The sequence below is a fragment of the Rhinolophus sinicus genome, linkage group LG11 (genome assembly GCF_036562045.2).
Source record: "Rhinolophus sinicus isolate RSC01 linkage group LG11, ASM3656204v1, whole genome shotgun sequence".
Classification (NCBI taxonomy): domain Eukaryota; kingdom Metazoa; phylum Chordata; class Mammalia; order Chiroptera; family Rhinolophidae; genus Rhinolophus; species Rhinolophus sinicus.
In genome coordinates, this window is record NC_133760.1 from 10,807,554 (window position 1) to 10,828,677 (window position 21,124).

Sequence of the window (21,124 nt, forward strand, 5' to 3'; positions counted from 1 at the left end):
CCCAAATGACTCAGTTGGTTGGAGCGGGGGCTCTCAACCACAAGGTTGCCAGTTCGATTCCTCGACTCCCGTAAGGGATGGTGGGCTCCGCCCCCTGCAACTAAGATTGAACACGATACCTTGAGCTGAGCTGCCTCCTGAAAGGCTCAGTTGGTTGGAGCGCGGGCTCTCAACCACAAGGTTGCCAGTTCGATTCCTCGACTCCCGCAAGGGATGGTGGGCTCTGCCCCGTGCAACTAAGATTGAACACAGCACCTTGAGCTGAGCTGCCACTGAGCTCCCAGATGGCTCAGTTGGTTGGAATGTATCCTCTCAAACACAAGGTTGCCGGTTCTACTCCCACAAGGGATGGTGTGTGGTGCCCCCTGCAACTAGAAAACAGCAACTGGACCTGGAGATGAGCTGCGCCCTCCACATCTAAGATTGAAAGGACAACAACTTGACTTGGAGAAAAGGCCTGGAAGTACACACTGTTTTCCAATAATGTCCTGTCCCCTTCCCCCCCAAAAAGAAAATATATATATATTAGCGATGATAAACTTCTAGGGTATATTGTGTTGGTAAACACTGGCTGTAAATCAAACGAATAGTCAAGGCTATGGGAATACCAAGACAGCAGGTTGGTTCTTCCCTGTTAATGGCGAGCCTGTTATTTTGGATTTGTGGTCCCTTATGCACCACAGTGCAATTAAGCTGGACTTCATTCAATTGCCACTTAGTGTTGATATGAGTTATCAATATGCACTCGTTGTTGTATGTCTATTTTCTGGATGGGTTGAAGCCTTCCCTTGCCATAGGCTGATGCCCTCACAGTAGACAAAGAAACGGTTAAATAATGTGTTTCCCACTTGGGAGGTACCTACCAACTGCTCCTTCAAGGGTATTCACATAGCCCCACCATATGCCGTAGGATGGTGGCTCAGGACCTGTCACTGTTTTCCTTCATGACCTCTGTGAAACAGGCTCACTATATTGATGATGTAATGTTAACCTGTGAGGATTTGCCTCTGCTACAGAAAGCCTTGCAGGCGTTACTGGACCACCTACGACAGAGAGGACGGGCAGTGAATCTGAGGAAAATTCAAGGTCCAGGCACTGCAATAATGTTTTGGGGAGTCATTTGGTCAGATAAGAATTGTGTTGTTCCCAATTCTGTCATAGACAAAGTACAAACTCACCCAACACAAAATACGTAAAACAGGTAAAGGCTTTTATGGGAATTCTGGGGTATTTGCAAACCTTTGTACTCCATTTAGTGCAATCCCTTTGCCCATTACGAGGGTATGTAGCTGGCCCCCTCTTCTACCAGCACCACTTAAAGGGGGGAGATAGTAGGGATCCTACTCTGGCATATTTCTCCACTTATTCACCTCCTCAAACCAGGAAGGACCACCTCCCCTGGCGAGCATGTATGGTTTAAACAGCTTGGCCAGATTCCCAAGGCTGCGGCTATATTAACACCTGAAAATCTGTCTTTCCAACCATAGCTTTGTGCTATGCCTGTGGCATCGAGTTACAGGCTGGGTGTCCGTGCCATCAGTGAAACTTAGTGTTGTGTTTTTGTGCCAGATGAATATGCTAATGTTTCTTCTGTGTTCATACATAGGAAGAAATAAGTAAATGCCATAAGTGATCCAACGCCAAGCCCATGCAGCCTATTAGTACACTGGGTTGGATACTGGAAGTCATGGTGGAAAACTTGTTACTAATACGTGGATTTCTTCTTTTAATTTGTCTTTTTCTTTCATATATCTATACTGTTGCTGTGGATGGTGTCTCCAATGTGGTCAACTTGCGACAAAGCGACCTACCTCCCTGCTGATGAAGCCCCTCACTGACCACTCAGGGCACCTCGCGGAAGACGGGGGCGCGTGAGATTGTAAGAGCCGGTCATGAGGGGTGGAGTGTGGAGGAGAGACTCTTGACGAGACTGCTGCTGGACCCACGAGCTAGATCCAGCTAAATAAAGGCCGAAGAAAGATTGCTTCCCTAAAATCCCCTCAGAGACTGTATGATTGATCCTTCCCCTATGGCCCATGATGTGCTGGTTCCTGAAACATACAATTTCCCGTCCTGGGGCAAGCATGTGAAGCATTTTAAAGACTTTCACAGACATGTGAGGCTGTTGTATTGAAAACAACATGATAAACAGACCAGGTGAACCAGGAAGGTGAAGGGCAATAAGTGATCCAGATTTCCACATATGAAACAAATACGTCATGGGGATGTAATATACATCACGGGGAATAGAGTCAATAATATTGTGATAGCTGGTCAGATGGTTGCTGAATTGATGGTGGTGATCACTTCCTTAGGTACGTACGTGTTCCACAACTATGGTGCACCCCTTATACTCATGTAATATTGTATGTTACATATGTTTTTAATGAAGATCTTGAAATAAAATAAACTGTGCTGAACAATTAAATCACTAGTTTGGGTAAAGGAGATCATCCTCTATAACATAGGTGGACCACATTCAATCAGTTGAAGACCCTAGGAGAAGAGATTGAGGTGTCCCAATGTAGAAGGCGCTCTGCCTGCAGACTGCCTTCAGAGTCACAGCAACTTCCCTTTACCCCTGGGTCTCCAGCCGGCACCCTGCCCTGATTTCAAATTTGCCAGCCCCCACAATTCCATGAGCTTATTCCTTAAGAAAAAATCTCACTCTCCATGTATATACAGACTATTGGTCCTGCTTTCCTAGAGAACCATGACACACACACGACCCTTTCACCTGTTGGAAGACAAAGGCGCCATGTTTGACAAAACAATGCACCTCTCCTATAGACGTCTAAACCTTAATCGTCAGTCCCCCTCAAAGTTACTTTACCCGACAAAAGGGACTTTGCAAGTCCGATTAAATAAAAAATCTTGAGATGTGGAGATGATTCTGGATATCCTGGTAAGCCCGATCTAATTACAAAAGACTTCATAAGAGAAAGGCAGGAGGGGGCGTATCAGAGAAGGGGGTGTGATGGAGGCAGAGGTTTGTTTTTGTGCTTTGAAGATGGAAGAAGTGGCCATGAGCCAATGAATGCAGGTGGCCTTTAGAAGCTGGGAAAGCAAGGAGATGTTTTGCCCTTTGCAACTCTCAAAGGATTCAGGGTGCCCACTCCTTTATTATAGCCATCTAAAACTCCTTTCTGACTTCTGACCCCCAGAACTGAACGGCAATAAAATTGTGTTCTTTTAATCATTAACACTTTGGTGATTCGCTACAGCAACAATAGGAAACTAAAACACTCTGCTTCTTGAAAGTCTATGCCCGTGCCTCAAATAAGGCAAGACAACAAGGACCCATTGCAAGCTGTGGCCACCAGCCTTCCTGGTCACCACACACGCAGGAAGGGTCAAATCTCAGCAAAATCAGAAGAAGGAATTGTTGGGTTGGCTAAAGGGAAAGAAAGGACCATACTACCCAGGAATTACAGAATCGGTTCACATACACAAGAAGGCTCAGGAGAGTATTCCTGGGAGCCAGGATTCTCAGAATCCTAAGGATGATGAACCGTAAACCCAATTAAATGAGAGTTTCTCTATAAGGGTCAAACCCTTATCACACAGGATTGAACCCGTTGGCCATGGCCACAGGGTGTAGGTTCCCTGAAATAACCGTTGGAAACTTAGAATCAATGAGTGCCACATTAGTGAAGCAGAAATGCCAAAAAGCCAGACTTGGCTTTTGTGCAGACATTTACTAGGCCTTCCTCCCTGGCTCCTAGGAGGTCACTCCTAAAACTCTTGGAATTTTCTCATAATGGGAGTGTCTTTGTTAGGCGTGAACCCCTTACATTAAACCTGAGCTCATACTAACGAGATCAGGACAGAGGATGATCACCAGAAGGACAGGCCAAGTGACAAGAAGTTTGTGGCTCTGAGTCAGCCTGACCTCCACAGAGTCGGGAGCTGCAGATTGGGTTCCATCACGTGGCCAAGAACGAATGAATGACGCTCACGTGATGTGACCCAGGAAACACTGGGGACCCTGCGAACAGGGTGAGGGTTCTGGGTGGTGAACACATCAATGTGCCAGGAGGGAGCTGCATGTCTTACTCCACCGGGGGCAGACAGCAGAGCCTGGTACTGGACCCGCCGGCCTGGCCCTTCAAATCTCTCGCTTTAGGTGGTTCCAAACTGTGTCCTTCAAGATTCCTCAGGAAGATGAATCAGTGAGAGTTTGCATTGACGGGACCAACAACAATACACATTCCCGGCTCCCCACTGTACTTCTAAGGATCTGCTGCACTGGGCATTCTGAGGACCATCACATTTACTAGATGACAGCGTGGTAATCAGACCTGATGATCGAGAAGTCGCAAGTATGCTGAATGCCTACTAAGACACATGTGCTCCAAAGGGTGGAGGCGGAGGTCTGCTAATGTTAATGATTGATGACAGTGACACCAGTGATGACAATGATGCCAGTGACAGGCTCACATCTAGTTTAGAGAAAGTCGGAGAGTTGGATGGTTTCGGGGACTCTCCATATCTGTGACCATTCGGGGCTCTGCTATATCTGTTACATGTTTAGGGCTCCAGCAGTCGGGCATGTTGGACACACCCTGCAAGAAGGGGCACATTACGGCACCTAGTGTCTCCTCTAACCCATGCTGGAGAAGTGAACGATGCTTTAGGGCACTTCTGGCAGGACCTAAGAAGAGAGGAGAAGTGCACGCTCCTAGGGTTCTGGAGCAAGGCCATTCCTCTGCAGCAGAAGAGAAACAGCTCCTGACATGCTCTTCGGCCTTGGGAGAGATGGTGTATCTGAACCTGGGACATAACGTGACCTGATAGCCTGAATTTCTCATCATGATCTGGGTTCTATCGGACACATCCACTCATTAGGTCAGAAAGGCCCGGCACATCCATCATAAAACAGAAGTGATTCATAGAATCAGGCATGGACAGGTGGCTCAGACCCTCTCAACTCACATCTCTGGGCCCATGAGAAGCTCCCTATGACCAGCTCTGATGGGTAATTTTATGTGCTTACTTAACTGGGCAACTGGATACCCACATATTTAGTGCAACATTGTTCTGGGTGTCTATGTGAGGGTGTGTGTGTGTGGATAAGGTTAACATTTGCACGGGTGGACTGAGGAAAGCACACTGCTTTCTTCAAGGTGGTGGGGTTTATTCATCCCACTGAAGGCAAAGAAAAAGACTGAGCAAGAGAGAAGTTGCTCTGTGCGTCTTACGATCTTTGAGCTGAGATGTCATTCGTCTGCCTTTACACTCAGACTGCAACTTACACCATTGGCTCTTGGGTTCTCAGGCCATCCGAGGCATAATTTGGAACTTCTCACTCTATCTAATCCTGTGAGCTGTTTCTCAAGGCAGATCAACAGGTCTCTCCAAATAAATAAATATTAAATGTAGATATACATAGATATAGATATAGATAGATATAGCTAAACATATAAGCAGATGCCCTATTTGTTCTTTTTCTCTTGGACAACCCAGACTAACACACCATCCAACAAAGAAAGAAAGGGTCTGAGCTCGTTCATAGGTAGTAGCACAGTAAATGCCTTTGCACTAGTTTAATCCAAAATTGTTGTTGCTGTGACAAATATATCTAACTACAGCAGTTGCTAACACAGCCTCGCATATGTCGTATGCAGCTGTTGATAGGAAAACACACTTTTTCCAAAACTCATCAGAAAGTGACTCAACAGCATGTGCATTTACATTGGACCAGCAATGGTACATGTTCATGGTCTCTCGCTCTCTGTCTGTGGAGTCCAGAGGATTCTGGACATTTCGCAGAACATCACATGGGGCCGTTATACTGATGACATCGAGTTAATAAGACCAGCTGAACCAGAGGTGGCGCATAATCTGAACGCTCGAGTAAGACATGTGGTCTGTGTCTTACTGAAGATCAACAACGATAACGTCAGTGAGGACAATGACATCCATTGACAAGCACGATGCACCGACAGGAACAGCTCTAATGATCAGCAATTTAAGCAAAGGCTGAGAGGTCCATGGGCTGTAGGGCCTCCACCTCTGTGACCACTCAAGGATCTGCTACGTCTGTGAAGTCTCATGGCTCCAATAGTCATGGGCCATGAGACAGGTGGACAAGAGACAGGGCCATGCTGGACTTAACCCACAGAGTAAAAATAAGTTACTGTACATGTACCTCCATGTAATCCATGTTAGAGGGAGAAAGCAGCTTTGCCAGGCCTGTGGCAGGACAAAACAGTTCTAATGCAGACTCCTAGAGATTTCAAGCAAGACCATGACTTCCACAGAAATAAACAGCTCCCAACCTATGTGTCGGCCTCTGGAAAGACGGAGTGTATGAATGGCCGGAAGCAACATGTCCGGGTAACCAGAACTCCTCGTTGGGACCTGGCTTCTGTCACACCCCTAACACAAGGTCAGGTGAGGAGAGCAGCATACATCACAAATAGAAGTGATCGGTCCTGGGTTAGCCAGAGACAGGTGGACAAGACCATGGCACCTACCAATCCAGCACTGTGACCTGTCACACAGCTCTCACCTGTGGACTCACAGAAAGTACACTCTGACTGGGCAACACAGAAGAAAAGGGCTCACATACTCCAAGGTTATTCTTCACCTCAACCCTAACCCATGTGCCACTCTCCCACCTGTCCAAACTCCTATTCAACCTTACACACTCACGCACAAATCTCTGGGACATGGTTACATTGTAGACTAGACTAGTGAAGGATGCATTAAGAGAGGTGACATTTTGCTTTTCTGCAGCGCGCCCAAGAAATACTGACAATATCTGACTCCAGACCACGCTTTAAAGCAAGCTGCACATGTCAACCTGCTGTGAATGTGATAGTGTGAAAACTGCTTGCTTGTCCCCCTGTCTTGCATTCTATCCTTCCACCAGACTGCAATCCCATCCCTTTTCTACTGTGACTACCTCACAAACTCCCTTCCTGACTCAAACCCCCAAATGCCCTCAGTGCAAATCTGCATTCACGGTATTTGCAATCCTCCAAACTTTTATCGCTCTCCAGACTCCTAGCCCCCACTAGACGCTCATCTTCTCCCACGTGACTTCTCTCAGATGTCCCCTGTCAGTCTGTACATCTGGTGTTCCCTCTTGTCCCCAATGTCAGGGCACTAATGTGAGATTTCAAGAATCTTATCTTTTCTTCCATTCTCAATATTGCATCCCTGAAACACATTCCAGTTTGGACTATCAGCACCTTCAACTTCATCACAGCAATTTAATTGCTGCTCCTTCAAATGGTAGGTCCCTCTGCACTCAGGGTCCTCAGCCTCAAGCTCAAGCCCAAGCCCCCCACCTCACAAAGCCCGCCTCCATGGTACCAGCAGATCCTTTTAATCCCAAATCACATTCAACATCCCAACCTCCTCTCAGGCTTTACAATTTCCCACCTTATGGGTCTCTGCACAGAAGCCCATCCTTCCATGCCATTCCCTGCTGCCCTCCTCGGGTTTCAATGCTCGACCTCCAGGACAGGTTCTCAAAGATTCAGCCCAATGCTCACTAGCCAACAGGACCAGGCGTACAACCAAGGGAACCCACATGGTACAACCTACTTCTCAACTCCCATGTCCTGCTCGTTAACTCTTTCAAACAAGCACCCTGAGTTTGTGAAAAAATAAAGAAAGCACATAGGTGAGAACACAAATATGTGCCCTAAATTGAAAGCCCAAAGGGGTACTGGGGAGGTAGCATGTAGGAAGAACTATGGGGCCACTGACAGCAGGCAGGACCTTTGGGTCACTAGAGGACAAGTACCAATGCCTTTTTAAGAGGTTGTAACGATAAACAAGCTGACAGGGTCCTATGTCAGAATATCTTTCTGAGTGATCGTGTTCCTCAAAGGCCAAGTGAAAGTGTATGTGGAATTAGAACAATGTTGGTGGTTAGGGCTGCTGCTGTGGTGCACCCTTCCCTTTGGGGACACAGGCTCGTTCTTTGGGGACCCTTATTTAGCCTATGAAAGTATTAAACAAACTGCACATGTTCACTCTTCGTATATAAGAAATGTTGCCCCCGTACTTGAACCGCTCTATGCTCCCCCTGCACTGTAGGAAGTTCCAGTTGCCTCTTACTCCCTATGGCATTTGCACTATTGGTCAGCTCCACCTGCACTCCAGTTGGCTGGAAGTGGCTCTGGGTACCTTGCTACACTCTCATTGGCCAAGACTTCCTGTGGTGGAAGAGCACTTCTCCCTATACAAGCGACTCTACTGGTATAAGTCATAGCTAGGACTGACACCAAGAGAAACATTTGTTACTTTTTCTCTTTGGATTTGCTTATTTCATTTTGCAAGGATGGGGGCATGGAGTTTGCAGTGAGTATTGTGGCTGCATTTCTCACGGATAAGATTTGCAAATATGGAAGAGATAAATTAATGATACATGGAATGGAACAAGCCCTCACTCTCTTAGACCCATTGTCTGAAGTTCTAATCAAAAGGTGCTGAAATGTGTAGTCAGGAAGATACCTCTGGCTGCATACAACCTGTTGGATGTAAGTGGTTACAAAACATGACACAGTTCTTTAGAAAGCCGATGTGTCGCCAACCAGCACAAGTGAGTGTGGTTTAATTTCTGCTTATGAATCCAGTTGTGTATCTATGGAATCCTCATGAATTCTTAATACAACCTGACACATTATTTTTATGAGATGATACGACATGAAACGTTAACAGAAGGTATGGTGGTTTTGTTACTAAATATAAATCCCACACATTGTGACAATCGTCAGGAGGACACCCACTCCATTTTGGCTGCCTGGACTGATTCCTCAACTGTGGTTTCATCAACTACTGATGCAAAATTTTGAATCTGAACTTTATTTTTATCATCATTCTAACTCCGCCTCCCTGATCAAGAAGACAAACTTGAAACAGAGAATAAAGCCCAACAGGAAAGTGGTCTCTGGGATGGTTCTGTGGTGTCTTCCTTCTCATTTAGAGGTGAGTCTTTGGCCTGGGCTCTGAGCAGGGGAGGGGTCCTGATCAGGAGAGAATCCAAAATGAGCAGGGAGGACATGTTCCTGGTGTAGGAGGTGGTGAGGGCTATGAGCCTGGATGGGGTTTAGGAGGTGGGCAGGTTTCAAAGGTAAAATTTTGGGGTTGCATCCGAGGAGGCTTTGAACACCTTCTGCCTCTGTGTGAGGAGCCGGGGCAGGTGCCATAAGTACACAAGCTGGCGCCGGGAGAGGACACTTCCGGATGTGGGGGGAGGAGTGAACATGGGTACACGGGTAAAATAGCCACTGAGGTAAAATGGCTGCTGAGGTAAAATGGCTGCTGAGGTAAAATGGCTGCTGAGGTAAAATGGCCGCTGAAGTAAAATGGCCACGGTGGGGAAGTGAGTGGAGTGAAATAGGCCCGGAGCAGCCAATTGGGGAAGGAAGTCTTCAAGGGACAAATTACGGTTGAGACAAAATGAAAGTGACCTCTGTGCTGCAAAGGAACCCCCAGAAGTGTAAAGATAGACCTTGGATACCTTGGATGCTAAAGAATGTGGACCTCAACAAGCCTCTGAGCTAACCTGAAGGGGCTTGTTGGGCTTCCAGTTTAAACACCGTGGGATAAGACTGAGGCCTCTTTTTGCTTGAAAAAATGAAAGTGTAGACAAACAGTCCCAATCCCTGTAGAGTTACTCCTCACCTCGAGATTCACGCCCAATCCCCTCCAGGGTTATGGCCCTCTTTTCATCCTCTTCCCCTTTTTTTCTTTTCTCCTCCCGTCTCCCTTTTCTAGATTCTTCTGGGCTCTGTACACACAAAGCTCCTGGCCCTCAACACCCTCCCCCTTCCACCTCTCAATTTTCTACATTCTTCTGGCCTCCCCACACTCCAGGTCTCCCTGGTCCTCCTGCCCCTCCCTCAAGCCCCCCCACACGCCCACCTCCCCACTCCCCTAACCCCCCAAGTCCCCTTCCCCGTTTTCTAGATTCCTTGTTCTTCAGAACTCTCCAAGATCCTACCGCCCTCTACCCTGTGCCAACCCCCTCACTGTGCCCAGGCTCCTTTTCAGCTTCCAATTGGGGCCACAGTTAGTTTCACTTACTCACAAATTAATCGCGGTGTCTTGCAAACTTGAAAGCCTGGCAGAAAGTTGTCTTGCAGCTCTGAGGTGGACGTTAGCTTTCCTCTGTTGCAACCAGAGATGCCACAACCACCCAGCCTAGAGCCGACTTTGCCAGCAACTTGACACCTCTCATCTAGGCTGGAAGCTGGAAACCCTGCCCTGGCTCTGGAAACTTGTTTTGTTTCTTATCCCCATCCCAAGCCTGTCCTTCATTGGCTACCCTTCCCCTGCTGGTCAGAAACCTTCTTCTGGCCAACACCCCCTAGAGCAGTTCCCTTCCGTGTTTGAATTGGCCAACACCCTCAGCCCAGATCTTCTGTCTCTGAAGGGTTCCTATGTTGTCCCCCAGTCCCTGCCAGCTCTCTGGATTTCCAACCCCATCTGGAATTGGATCTCCCTCTTCACCTTATTCCCTGCCTGCTGTCCCCTGTCAACCTGTCCATCAGCCTCACCCCTTAACCTGTGAACTCCTGTGCTCCTTAATTTTTCATCTGTGTGTCCGTCCCTTAGCCTGACTCAACACATGCAAACATACACACATAGGGACACATTCATGTATATAATCACACACATAAACCCATGCATATATATAGATAGATACACACACATGCATATATATAGACACACACACATACACTGCCCAGAGAGCTCCCCCCCCACACCAAGCTATTTATTCCTTCCCTCAAAGTCACTTCCCTCTGGGGAGGGTGTGGGGTTCTTCCCTTTTCTTAGTGAGTCTCTCTTTTTTTTTTTTAATTTATTGGGGTGACAATTGTTAGTAAAATTACATAGATTTCAGGTGTACAATTCTATATTACAACATCTATAAATCCCACTGTGTGTTCACCACCCAGAGTCAGTTCTCCTTCCATCATCATATATTTGATCCCCCTTATAGTGAGTCTCTTTCAACTTGACTATGCTTTGGTGCCTTCACAAGCCCCCATCTCTCTTCTGCTCAAACTGTATCTTTCCTTGCCACTGCTCATGGCCACATCTAATTTTCAATGTAGCTGATATTCCCCCCAAAGTACCTGACATTTCTATTTGAAGAAGTTATGCAATATAGTCAATACTTTCGGTTCACTGCTCAGTTCCTATATGCAAACTGCAACTCATCCCTGCAGATGTCGTCTGCAGTGTAGATCTGCCCTCAGCTGAACCAAAGTCCCTTCCCCATGCTCTTGCCCTGCACCCACTTGGAGAGCAGTCAGCAGTCAGAGCCTGCCTGGCACATGGCTCTGGAGCCCAAAATTGACTCTGGGCTGCAGTATGTGCTCCAGAGTTCCATGGTCAGGTTGCAGCAATAAAGACCTTAGTCTGGGCGGCCGGATGGCTCAGTTGGTTAGAGCACAAGCTCTGAACAATAGGGTTGCTGGTTCGATTCCCACAAGAGACAGTGAGTTGCGCCCTCCACAACTAGATTGAAGACAATGAGCTCCAGCTGAGCTTCCAGAGGGGCAGCTGGATGGCTCAGTTGGTTAGAGCGTGAGCTCTCAACAACAAGGTTGCCAGTTCAATTCCCACATGAGATGGTGGACTGCGTGTGCCCCCTGCAACTAAAGATTGAAAATGGCGACTGGATTTGGAGCTGAGTTGTGTCCTCCACAACTAGATTGAAGGACAACTACTTGGAGCTCATGGGCCCTGGAGAAACACACTGTTCCCCAATATTCCCCCAATAAAATTTAAAGAAAGAAAGAAAGACCTTAGTCAGACCCGACCCCTGCTAAATTCCTTGCTCTGTGCTACCTAGATTCCCTCCAGTACGCTCACCATGAACTTACTAAATCCTGTCTCCTGCTCTTCTTGTAGGAAACATGACCAGAGACCGTCCACACCAGCAGTGGTCCTCAGAAGCTGGCCCCAAGTGTAGTTCCTGAGTTGGATCACTTACCACAGGACAGCTGTGAGTACCTCACACAGCTGGGAATTGTGGTGCTAACTGTCCCAAGCATATGTCGTTGTGGACATTTCACCTGCAGTGTTCTGGGATGGGTTAAGGGGGTGCACAGCTGGTACACTCACTGTCTCTGGGTTAACAGAAAGGTAATGATAAGGAGTGTGGAATTAAATGGCTGATATAAAGTGCCACTGAGTATTCATGAGAGTCAAGGTCAGGCGCAAACATATCAGTTAGCAACTGAAAGTAAAGTGTGAGAGTTGATGGGATCCTGTTCTCCCACCACTGAATGGCAGGAAGAGCTGAAGGCCCAGTGCAGGACTGAAGTGTAAAAAGCAAAACTTCAGTGGAGCTCTTGGCCTCCCAAATGCTCTATCCTAAATTAGAGAAAGGGGACCCTTGGGACTAGAGATTGGCAACCTACTCCTGAATACATACACTTGAGACTTGACCCCAGATTCCCTAAATCCTCTAGGCCTGCAGAAGGTACCTACAATGGTTAATGTTATGTGTCAAATTGGCTAGGCTGTGGTACTCAGATATGTAGTCAAACTCCAGTCTATGTTGCTGTGAAGGCATTTTTAAAATGTGATGAACAAGGAAGAGATCCCAGATGGCAGAGTAGGTAAATGTTGCACCTGCTTCCTTCCATGAACACATTAATACAACTAAATTATAAAACAATCAACCTGGAGAACCATCTGAAGTCTGGCTGGACAGAAATTTTATAATTAAAGATATAAAGAAGAAGCCATATTGAGACTGGTAGGAGGGGTGAAGACACGAAATGGGCTCGTCCCAAACCTCATGAAATGGGATAATCTCAAACCTCCATGTGGCAGATGAATATTGTGAGGGATATCTTGGCCTTGGAGATTCCCCTCTGGAGGCGTGAAGGACCCCAGCCCCAGTCCAGGCTCCCCAACCCGGAGTACTGGTGCTGGGAAGAGGAGCCCCCACAATATCTGGCTGTGAAAAACAGTTGAAATTCCAATCATCTGGTGGGACAGAAGGCTGCGGGAAACCCAGACATGTCCTAAAAGGGCCCGCGCACAGACTCACTCGTTTGCAGGCACTCACCTTGGGATTCGGCAGAGGGCTAGTGACTCAAGGGGTGTCAGAGGCATACAGGGAGCAGAATGAGGGGTGTAGCTTCTAAGCAAGAGCTGGAGGATAGTCAGCATTTTCTCTGTGAGGGGGCCTCCTCCCATGCAGCCGGCAGCCGGCCGCCGTCTTTAATGTGTTGAGCCCTCCCCCTACGCTTACAGCCAAATCTGAATCTGATTGCTCTGGTGAGCTCTGGGGCTCTTCCCTGCTGACTCACTGGGACCTCACCTCACCCAACTCCCCCAACACCAGAGACACTTTCTCTGAGAGCAGTCAGCCACCACCCCCAACACTGCACTCTTTCTTGAAAAACTATCAGAGTCCACGGGCCCCAATCAGGCAATTACTGGCCTCATTGTGCTCTGAGATTTTTGCTGAGTCACTCCAGGCTCAGCACAGACACCAAACCAGAGTCTACATTACCTGGTAACTACAATGCTTCCCACTGTAGTGACTCCCTGAGACCCTGCCTCATCCAACTTGCATACCATATGATATTTTATTAATGGCTGAACTTTAAGGGAGCTGGCAGGTGACAGCAGTACTTGGGGTGTCCTGGCTTTTTGTGGAGCTACCCCAGGCTCAGTACTGCTAGCAGCCATCCTTGGTTCACAGCGTGGCCTCCCCAATGGGCCTCCAGGTTTAGCACAGGCAGCAAAACACCACGGATTGCTTTGTAGCTCCTACCATGTAGTCCTTGGCTGGTCACAGGCAGTGGGTGACCTGAGCCTGCACTGGAGCCTCTCCCAACAGGCCCCAGAACCAACATTCCTGGAGGTTGGCTGCAAACCACAGCAGAGCACCGCCCAATTAGCCCCACAGGCACACACACAAATGGTGATCTCAGCATGCACCAGAGCTCACTGGGGCAAATCCCACTCAGTGGGTTAAACCACACATACAGCAGCCTATAAGCTGTGGACATGGCAAATGCCATGGCTAATCAGGCTGAATGTCAATCCCACCTACTGACTTGCCAATAGCAATCAAGGCTCTACTATAACAGGAAGACACATACAATTTACACAAGGGACACTCCTGGATCACCCAGCACAGGTGACCAGGGAGACTGTGCCAAGTCCTCATAGGGCACCTACTACATAAGGCCACCTGGCCAAGACTGGGACACATAGCAGACCTACCTAATACATAGAAACAAACACAGAGAGGCAGCCAAAATGAAGAAACAAAGAAATACATCCCAAATGAAAGAACAGGGGCAAACTCCAGGAAAAGAACTAAATGAAATGGAGGCATGCAACCTACCGGAGACAAAGTTCAAAACAATGGTTAAAAGGATGCTCAAGAAACTTAGTGAGAACTTCAACAAAGACATAGCAAGCATAAAAAAGGACATAGAAACCATAAAAAAGAACAAGTCAGAAGTAAAGAATACAATAACTGAAATGAAGAATATACTAGAAGGAATCACCAGTAGACTAGATGAAGCAGGGGATCGAATCAGTGATTTGGAAGACAAGGTAGCTTAAAACACCTAATCAGATCAGCAAAACAAATAAAGAATCCCAAAAAATAAGGATAGTTTAAGAGAACTCTGAAACAACATCAAGCATACCAACATTTGCATCATAGTAGTACCAAAAGGAGAAGAGAAAAAGCAAGGGAGTGAGAAACTATTTGAGGAAATAATGACTGAAAAATTTCCTAACCTGGTGAAGGAAATAGACATACAAGCCCAGAATGTTCAGAGAGTCCCAAACAAGATGAGCCCAAACAGGTCCACACCAAGACACATTATAATTAGAATGGCAAAGGTAAAGGCAAAGAGAGAATCCTAAAAGCAGCAAGAGAAAAGCAACTAGTAACTTATAAGGGAGCTCCCATAAGATTGTCAGCTGATTGTCAACAGAACTCTGCAGACCAGAAGGAATTGGCACAAAATATGGAACGTGATGAAAAGCAGCAGGAACCTACAACCAAGACTACTCTACCCAGCAAGGCTATTATTTAAAATCGAAAGACAGATAGTTTCCAGACAAGACAAAGCTAAAGGAATTCATCATCACCAAACAAGTGTTACAAAGAATGTTACAGGGACTTCATTAAGATGGAAAAAAAAATCAAAATTATGAGTAATAAAATGGCAATAGCTACATATCTGTCAACAATTACTTTCAATGTAAATGGATTACATGCGCCAATCAAAAGACATAGGAAGGGTGAATGGATAAGAAAACAAAACTCTTACATATGCTGTCTACAAGAGAATCACTACAGATTGAAAGACACATACAGGGGCAGCCGGATGGCTCAGTTGGTTAGAGTGCAAGCTCTTAACAACAAATTTGCTGGTTCACTTCCTGTATGGGATAGTGGGCTGTGCCCCCTACAACTAAAGATTGAGAACGGCGACTGGACTTGGAGCTGAGTTGCACCCTCCACAACTAGATTGAAGGAGAACGACTTGACTTGGGACTGATGGACCCTGGAAAAACACACTGGTCCCCAACATTCTCCAATAAAAAAAATAAAAGAAAGACACACACAAAGAGAAAGTAGAGGGATCGAAAAAATATATCATGAAAATGGAAACAAACAAAAGCTGAAGTAGCAATACTTATACCAGACAAAATAGACTTTAAAACAAAGGTTATAACAAGAGACAAAGAAGGACCCAATAATCCCACTTCTGAGTACTTATCCGAATGTCGTGCAGCGAGTCACACAGGGTCTCTTGTCCCGCTTCCCACATAAGAACGCAGGATGTGGCTAGGCCAAAAAGGAACACCCATGGAGCCATAGGTAGGGGAGTCAAACCACTATACTCTTGCTGGTGGCTGGGTTGGAGAAACAGGAAACAGGAGCCACACAATTCTCAACCCTCACTGCGCCGCTTGCAGGCTCAGCCACCATCTTCTTGCTAGCCCCCATTTTCTGCTAGCATAGCCACAGAAGTTGCATTAGTGGCCAATGGCTCACTGGTTATAGCTGACGGCCAACTAGCCACAGCTGATGGCCATCCAATCACAGTTGATGGCCATTTACTACCTGAGCCAGCACCTTTTAGCGTGAGGCTGAGAGCCTGGAAACTGCTCTCTGGGGCTCTGTCCTCACACCGAAGAAATGCAAAATGCTACTTTTGAGGGATCATATGTTCATTGCAGTATTGTTTACAATGGCCAAGAGGTGGAGACAGCCTAGGTGCCCATCTATGGATGAATGGATAAAGAGGAGGGGGTACATATATAGAATGGAATATTGCTTGGCCATAGAAGGGAATGGATTTTTGCCATCTACGGCACCATGGATGGACCTGGAGGGTACTGTGCTGAGTCGAGTATGTCAGAGAAAGACAAATGCAATGTGATTTCACTTATATGTGGAATCTAAAGAACAAAATAAACAAACAAACAAATCAGAAACAAACTTATAGATACAGAAAACATTTTGATGGCTGCCAGATGAGAGGGGTGTTGGGAGTGTGGGTGAAAAGGGGAAAGGGATTAGGAAGTACAAATTGGTTGTGGTTAATCTAATTTATTTTAATTTTGACTTTAAGTTAAAAAAAGAAGTACAAAGTGATAGTTGCAAAATACTCATGGAGATGTAAAGTACAGCATAAGGAACATAGTCAATAATATTATAATAACTCTATATGGTGTCAGATGGATACTAGATTTATTGAGGTGATCACTTCATAAGTTATATAAACGTCTAATCACTATATTGTACACCTGCGACTAATGTAATATTGTATGTCAATGGTAACTGAAATTTTTTTTTTACATATTTTTTTAAAGTTTTTTTGAAAAAAGAAGGTGTTTAACATATAGTGTTGTAGAACTGAAGACTCGGTATTTTGACTTTGGAAATTTGGTTTTGGTTCCATTGACCCTATCTGGCACAAAGGGCTCTCTCTAGCATTGAACTGATGCAAGAAATAAAATTTACCTATGCTTTACATCATTACAACCTGAAAATATTTCCAAAGTACCTGGACAGGCTGGCTCCACACAACCACAGAAAGGTTTTCCCAAAGAGGCAGTTGCACTTAATACTCATCAATGTAGTTCCTGGGCACCTATGTCCCTGTCCAAAATCTTAGGTCCTCAACAAAGAATTTACAGAATGTAGTCTGAAGACCACCAAACTGGATCTGGGAGGGTGGTGGTGTCCTTGGAATATGAAGGGACAGGCTCCTCTGGTGAAAGAGGTCGGTGACTGACTGATGGGGATGTAATCTGTGCACTCAAAATTGAGGTGCTCTGAGTGAGAAAGAATCAATTGCCAAGCCCAACAGATGTTGCTCCCATCAGAGAAAAAAAAAATCCTACTGAACCACATTTCGTTCCATTTCTTACAGGAAATTCAGATTAATTATAATCTTATGGGCGTATATGGGTTCTGTCATTGATCAAAATGTCATTATGGAACACATGATCATATATATTTTATTATTATTATTATTATTATTATTATTATTATTTATTGCTATGTAATAAACCCCCAAACTTAGTGGAATACGGTGCTCACACATTCTGTGAGTCAGGATTTTGACAGAGCACAACTAAGGTGGCTCGCTTCGGCTCCACAATGTTTGAGAACTTAGCTGAGATGAAGTGAATGAATGGGGTTGGAAGTGTTGGGGCTGAGGAATCGGCCTCTAAGACGACATCTTCACCCACGTATGTGGGACCTTGATGAAAATGGTTGGAAGGCTGGGGTCAGCTGGGACCTGGCACCTACACGTCACCTCTCCAGCATGGTGGTCATGGGGTAGTTGGATTATGTTCTTTGTGACCCAGCCTTGGAAGTAACATCGCATCACTTTCCCCGTAGTTTATTAGTATTAGGAGCCACAAGCCCACCCAGATTCAAGGAAATAACACATAGACTCCACCTCTTAACAGAAGGAGTGGCAAAGAATTGCTGCCATATTTTAGAACTGCCACACCATTCTACTGCTGATGACATTGCAGTCATTTCTAGTTTGGGGCTATTAAGATTGGGCTGCAGTGAATACTCCAATGCATGTCTTTTGTGAACACATATACATCTTTCTCTTAAGTATCCTACTTTGCTGTGTATAATGCACACTTTTTTGCCCAAATTTGTGAGGGAAAAATAAGGATGCACATTATATATGGGTAGTACTAATTTCATATCTATATAAATGTTTTTAATTATTTTATTTATGCTTATTAGTTAAAAGTGTAACTCTAGAAATCAATAATGATATCCGAATGCAAAATAACACCCTGGATTATGATCATTGGTTTTGTTGAATTTACAAGGAACTTGCAACTACAAGCTCTTGGCCTTCTATGACGGCTAAATATCGTAAATTTGTTACCAGTACATAAAATTTCTTGTAGGTTGTATCTGTTCTTTTGTTTTGTAATTATTTGTTACATAAAATTCATTGTAGCATAGTATGTTAAAAAAAAAATGCTAAAATTCCTTTATAATAATAAACAAGGACCTAAATGTAAACAAATAAAAATTTGAATTAAAAAATTGAGATGGGGGAGGCCAGATGGCTCAGTGGTTGGAGTGCTGAGCTTATGACACCAAGGTCGCTGGTTCTATTCCCATGTGGTCCAGTGAGAAACAACAGCTTGAACTTGGAGCTGGGCGGCCAGTTGGCTCAGTGGTTGGAGCGCGGTGCTTATAACACCAAGGTCGCCAGTTCGAGTCCCACATGGGCCAGTGAGCTGTGCCCTCCACAACTAGATTGAAAACAATGACTTGAGTTGGAGCTGAGCTGCGCCCCCCCCCCCCAACTAGATTGAAAAACAATGACTTGACATTCTGGAAAAACACACTGTTCCCCAATATTCCCCAATGAAAAAACTTGAAACAAAAGATTTTTTTCCTGAAAATTTGGGCCAAAAACATGGGTGTGCATTATGCACGGAAGCACATTATACACAGCAAAACATGGTATATACTCAGGAATGGGATTGCTGGGTCATAGGTGGATATATGCTCAGTTTAATAGATACTTTCAGAAGGTTTTCCAATTTACATTCTCACTAATTGTGTGACAGTTCCCATTGTCCCACAATCTCATCAAGTCTGGTATTGCTTGAATTTTCGTTTAAATTATATTTTACGATAAAAAGTAATAATGTCTTTTCCTGCCTGTGTTAGTTTCCTGTTGCTGTTACAATAAATCACCACAAACTTATGGCTTAAAACTCATTTATTCTGTTACAGTTCGGAGGCAGGAGTCTAAAATCACCATGTTGGCAACGGTATGTTCCTTCCGGGGGCTTCAGGTGAGAAACTGCTCCCTTATCTCTGCATCTTCTCAAGACCGCCGCATTCCGTGCACGTGGCCCCAGATCACAGCACTCGGGCCTCACGCTTCTGTCATCACATCATCTCCTGTTCTGTGGTCAAGTCTCCCTCTGTCTCTCTTTTAAGGATACTTATGATTACATTTAGGCCTTACCTGGATCAACCACCATAATCTCTGTATCTCAATATGTTTCATTTACTCACAGCTGCAAAGTCCTTTTTGTCATAAAAGGGAACATTTCACAGGTTCCAGGGATGACAACATGGATATCTTCGAGGGTCATTATTGAGCCTGCCACACTGTCTCCTGCTCACCAGAACTTGCAGTTTCGCCCCCCACAGTGGTCCCCTGTGTGGGAACTGCACGTCTCAGTGTCCTCTCTAAGACCCAACTTCTTCAAAGAGCCTCAAAGATGGGTCCCAACCTGCTCTGCCAATTGTCTCCTACAGCTGGTGGGGCTGCAGCAGCCTGAGTTGCGCCACCTGGTGGACGTAAGGCGCAACGGCAGGGGTGTATCCAGTAGAAATACAATACAGCTTATTAGGTATGTAGTTTAAATTTTTCTAATAGCTAGAGTGATACAAGGGGTAAAAACAATATAAATAGCATATTTTATTTAACCCAATGTATCCAAAACATTATAATATCACATGTTGTTGTAATTAACAACGACAAAAATGTGTTTTTTACTTCTTTTTTTCATACTAAGTCTTTAAATTCTGGTATTACTCTTAGCACCTCAATTAAGAGCAGCCACATTTCGAGTGCTCAGTAGCCACCCATGGCGGGTGGCTACCATATTAAACAGCACAGCTCTAGAGGAAGACTGAGGGGCAGGGAGACTGTGGGCTGGGGTCTGAGAAGGGATGGAGCCTGTGGGCGGGGACTAAAGTAGAGCAGGACTTGGCTGTCCACACCTGACTTTGATCTGGCCGCGGTGCAGGTTCCGTGGTGCACATCAGAGACCCGGTTGCAGCCCCAGGTCTGCTGGCTGACCCTGGGGAGCCTCAGGCCTCAAGGACGCCCTCCTGAGGGTTGAATGCAATGGGGCGTTTGAAACCCCCTACCTAGGCCCTGCACAGTTCATGCTTGGTGAGAGTCAGCTACTGTGATTACTGTCTTTTTTGCTTGCTTTACCTGGTTTACCCATCTGGCTTTCATTGTTTGAGCTCGGTCTACAGACGAGGCACTGTGGCAACCACTGCCAACGAGTCTTCACTCAGCACTGAGCGGTAGGTACCATACCCATGAAAAAAAACGAAGCTCAAAGAGGTGGTCACTTGCCCAAGGTCACAGAGCCCGCAGAGACCTGTTCATCGGCCCCTTTACTTCTGATACACAAGGACCTAGGTGCCCAGGCCTCTGACCTCTGACCCACTGAAACCCAGTTACCCAGTCTTCTGACCCCTGACCCATAGGGACCCAAGGGCATAGTCTCCTAACCTGTGACCCACGGAGACCTGGGTACCCAAACTCCTGACCTCTGACCTCTGAGCACCCAGGCCCCCAAGCCCTGGCCAGGAGCCTAAATAATCCCAAATATCTGATGAGGTTTGGACCAGAGGTTTGTGTATTTTCTGACTGAGGCGATGGCAGACTTGAGGGACGAGGGACTCTGGGTGTCTGGCATGGAGGGCCAGCAGAGGCCCACCCCACTCTAAACACACGCCTTGTGCCTAAATAGATGGACCACCTCTCAGACTCCCTGACCCTGCTCCCACGAGGCAACAGAAGACACCTTCCATTAGCACGTCCACATGAGTGCGTACCAGAGATGGGAC

General features: G+C 45.9%; 2 long non-coding RNA genes across 23 annotated transcripts in view; one reads left to right on the plus strand and one right to left on the minus strand.

The window, feature by feature from the left end:
* The window catches only part of LOC109439545 (uncharacterized), a 102,417-nt gene extending 92,135 nt beyond the window's left edge, over window positions 1–10,282 (minus strand). For 20 of the 22 annotated variants that reach the window (XR_012490066.1, XR_012490065.1, XR_012490058.1 and 17 more), the window contains exon 1: window positions 10,048–10,282. This is a non-coding gene — a long non-coding RNA (uncharacterized LOC109439545). The remainder of the gene's footprint in view (window positions 1–10,047) is intronic. The other 2 variants (XR_012490064.1, XR_012490052.1) reach the window with 1 other exon arrangement.
* On the plus strand, window positions 8,187–20,802 carry LOC141567447 (uncharacterized). Its single transcript, XR_012490075.1, has 3 exons — window positions 8,187–8,946; window positions 11,884–11,977; window positions 19,259–20,802. It is a non-coding gene; the product is annotated as an uncharacterized LOC141567447 (long non-coding RNA).
* Window positions 20,803–21,124: the final 322 nt, after the last annotated feature.